The following is a 4,247-nucleotide window of genomic DNA, read 5'->3' as shown; positions in this document are numbered from 1 at the left end:
AGGGTGCAGCACCAGGACTTCTCAGGAGGTCACCCATCATAGTACTATTCTGGCCCAAGCACGCTTAACTGCGGAGAACTGATGGGATTTGGTGTATTAGCACTGGTGTGACTGCACCATGACAAACAGGCATGAGAAATCAGTATTGTCTTATTTTGTAAAGGTAGGGGGGGGCGCAATGGGGGATACGCAACATGCGCGCAAGGGGGGGCGCATGCGCACAAGTGGGATGGGCGGGTGGGGGGGCACATGGGTGCAAGGGGGGATGGTGGGGAGGATGCGCACAAGGGGGGATGAGGGAAGGGGGAGGAGGGGGGGCATGTCCCACGTTTTGCTTTCCCGTGCGTGCGCTTCAACGTGCACCACAAGATCACAACCCACAAGATGGCATGATGACGTTACTTGGAAGATGGTACTAGATGGAGTGCCAAAGGTCGCTAGAACGCACTTGATTGCAACAGAGATTATAAATAAGCAAGGGGGAGCATAAACGGCCGCTGATGTTTTCCTCATCTAAATCAACCTCGCATGAGAGAGCACTATCCTCCATATAATAGTTGTAAGGACCCGGTAGTTTCGAACTTAGTCTCAAGTCGTGGCACCCTTACGTCGGACCCATTGCCGAGTCCCAGCCTCCCTTAACATCTCTGTTCTAATACCAAATCCCCTTTATGTGCACCTTAGCCAACACGACCCCTGGCACGGGCCGTCTGCCGTTTATCCCACTTTGCACCATGCCCCACTGGGCAAGCCCTTAGGCTTCACGTTCTTTGGTCTGCAAAATCACATGGGTCACCAAGACCCCCAGGAACGTCCACCGCACAACGTCCTGTTCAGCCCACGTTTCTTTTCCGGTTAACGGCCGTTATGTGGGTTGGCACATTTGACCCCTTCGGGCTCACCACGAGTCCCGGTTCAGTACCCAAACGGTTCACGGTTTATACAATGGTATGGAGAACAAACATGGCCCTCACCGTTTCCCACTCGCTTTCACATGCCCTCAACCTGTCCCACGTTTTCCTTTCCCATGCATGCGCTTCAATGTGCACCAAAAGGTCACAACCCACAAGATGGCATGATGACGTTACTTGCAAGATGGTACTAGATGGAGTGCCAAACAGTCGCTAGAATGCACTTGATTGCAACAGAAAGTATATACAAGCAAGAGGGAGCATAAACGGCCGCTGACGTTTTCCTCATCCAAATCAACCTCGCATGAGAGAGCACTATCCTCCATATAATAGTTGTAAGGGCCCGATAGTTTTGAACTTAGTCTCAAGTCGTGGCACCCTTACGTCAGACCGGTTGCCGAGTCCTAGCCTGCATTAACGTCTCTGTTATGATACCAAATCCCCTTTATGCACAGCGTAGCCAACACGACCCCTGGCACGGGCTGTCTGCCGTTCGTCCCACTCTGTACCACGTGCCACTGGGCAAGCCCTTAGGCTCCACGGTCTTCAGTCTGCAAAATCACACGGGTCACCAAGACCCCAAGGAACGTCCATCGTGTAATGTCCTGATTAGCCCACCTTTCCTTCTTAGTTAATAGTCGTTACATGGGTCAGCACGTTTGACCCCTTTGGGCTCACTTGGAGTCCCGGTTCGGTACCCAACGGTTCACGGTTTATACAATGGTATGGAGAACACACATGGCCCTCACCGTTCCCCACTCACTTTCACATGCCCTCAACTTGTCCCACGTTTTGCTTTCCCGTGCGTGGAGTTCAACGTGCACCACAAGGTCACAACCCACAAGATGGCATGATGACGTTACTGGCAAGATGGTACTAGATGGAGTGCCAAACGATCGCCAGAATGCGCTTGATTGCAACAAAAAGTATATACAAGCAAGAGGGAGCATAAACGTCTGCTGACGTTTTCCTCATCCAAATCAACCTCGCATGAGAGAGCACTATCCTCCATATAGTAGTTATAGGAAAGTCAACGTTAGGGTTGACCTACCGTGAGTGTTCGGAACGTTTTTTGGGCGAAGGAGGCACCACGGTGCCTAGCGGCCAGCCACTACTATATGGAGGATAGTGCTCTCTCATGCTAAGTTGAGTTGGATGAGGAAAACGTCAGCAGCCGTTTATGCTCCCTCTTGCTTGTAAATATATTCTGTTGCAATTAAGCGCGTTCTAGCGACCTTTTGGCACTCCATCTAGTACCGCTCTGCCAGTAATGTCATCATGCCATCTTGTGGGTTGTGACCTCGTGGTGCACGTTGAAGTGCACACACAGGAAAGCAAAACATGGGATGGGTTGAGGGCACATGAAAGCGAGTGGGGAACGGTGAGGGCCATTTGCATTCTCCATACCATTGTATAAACCGTGAACTGTTAGGTACCGAACCGGGACTCGTGGTGAGCCCGAAGGGGTCAAACGTGCCGACCCATGTGCATAAAGGGGGAAAAACGGCGGACGGCCTGGGCCAGGAGTCGTGTGGGATAAGCTGCGCATAAAGGGGATTTGGTATTAGAAAGAGACATTGAGGGAGGTTGGGACTCGGCAACGGGTCTGACGTAAGGTGCTCAAAACCGGAGACTAAGTTCAGAACTACCGGGCCCTTACACTTGGTATCAGAGCAAACCTCAAGGTATCGCGAGCCTTTGAGAAGGATCCTGTATCGAGGTATGGCATCATGTGACAGGCAAAGTCAATCTTTTGCACAAGGGAAGGAAGCAATACTACGGGCAATGAGACGCGGGAAGTCGGAAATGGAAGCTACAGTGGATGTGATGAGGGTAGTTCCAGAGTGGGTGAACGTCCTCCTGAGCAAGGATATGGGGTACTTGCAGCGGCTAGTATCAAGGTATGACACAGAGGGTAAAACGACCAGGTGGCACCATGAGTTCATGGTGGTCTTCAAGTTGGTGATGGAACTCTACGTGAAGAAGGAATTGGAGGATGACGCAGAGGAGTCCGGGAGCGAAACGGAGGATGAAACGTCGAATGAGTCAGAAAGCGGCTTGAAAAGTGAAAGTGAAGATGAGGAGTCGGAGGAGGAAGAAAGGCGTAGGTGGATTCAAGAATGGTGGCAGGCCCAAGCAGAAAGGAGAACCGGATCCGAAATGGTGGCCTAAGAGACAAAAGGGATGACTAGCGGAAGTAGGGAAGCAGAACCGTGTTGTGGGAGTGCAAGATGCGCCCCGAGGAAGACGACCGGCAAACAGGTGACTTGGGGTCCAATCGAGGTGATGGATGTCCCAAAAGACACGAGGCCCCAAGCGGGTAGCCGCGAGGCCCCAAGCAGGTAGCACAAAGTGTACAAAGCCCCGAGAGAGCAGCGCTGGAGCCGTGAGGTGCAAAGGGAACGGGGTGGGAGCCGTGAGGTGCATGGAGGGTGTGAAGCCCCGAGTGAACGGCATGGGAGCTGTGATATGTGTGGGAAACACCGTGGAAGGCGCGAGGTGTGGAAGCAGTGACCCGAGAGGCACGTTGGTGAAAATAGGTGATGTGAAACCCCGAGACGCTATAGGCGTGATGAAGACCCAAGGCGCGAGAAGCGCAGTGACGGAGATGGGAGGCGCGAAAGGTTTGAGTGGCGCGAAGGAAACGAAGAGCAGTGCTAGTGTACCAAAGAAAAATGAAATAAACGCTCAAGGTGAGGAGGTCGGGATAAGGAGCACGGAAGGTGCAGGCCAAAGACCTAGTGACGTGGTAGGCCCAAAGGAAACTCGAAAAAATGCACAAGGCATGCAGGTGACCCAAGAAAATGCGGTAGGCGCAGGAATGAAATGGGAAAGTGCTCAAGGCACAAACGGTGGAAAGGGAGCGGAAGTGATGCAAAACGGCGAACAGGTTGAAGATGGAAGCATGGAAGGCATAGTGGAATGGCAAGCGGAGTCTTGGGATGAAGAAGAGGAACAACACTAGGGCAAGGACAAGAGAGCAATCAAAAGCCCGTGGCAATGTAGAGGCATGTGCAGAAAGGATGCCGAGACAAATAGGAAAAACGGCGAAGTGGAAGAGCATGGGATGAAGACAAGAGACAGAAAGGGAAAACGGTGGAGTACAGGTGCAGGTCTTGATAGACGTAGAGGCATGACCCGAAGTAATGCCTTAGGGCAGAGGAGGAAGTGTGAGGAAGAAGAGGAAGAAAAGAAGGTAGTGACGGCCAAGGGGATGAAAGGACGTGTGATGAGGCCAAGGCATGAAGCAGAAACGGTGAAAGGTGAAGCAGAAACGGTGGTTGGAAAAGAAGGCAAGACAAGACAAGGTAGAACGGCGGGAAGGATGAAATCGCT

At 52.2% G+C, this 4,247-nt stretch overlaps 1 pseudogene; it reads right to left on the bottom strand.

Moving 5' to 3' along the window:
• On the bottom strand, positions 1–119 carry LOC147904182 (5S ribosomal RNA; annotated as a pseudogene).
• Positions 120–4,247: the final 4,128 nt, after the last annotated feature.

The sequence above is a fragment of the Dipteris shenzhenensis genome, chromosome 2, assembly GCF_047967505.1.
Source record: "Dipteris shenzhenensis isolate YYH24624 ecotype China chromosome 2, Dip_SZ_1.0, whole genome shotgun sequence".
NCBI classification, from domain to species: domain Eukaryota; kingdom Viridiplantae; phylum Streptophyta; class Polypodiopsida; order Gleicheniales; family Dipteridaceae; genus Dipteris; species Dipteris shenzhenensis.
Note: the sequence above shows the minus strand (reverse complement) of the source record. Positions and strands in the feature narration are given on the sequence as shown.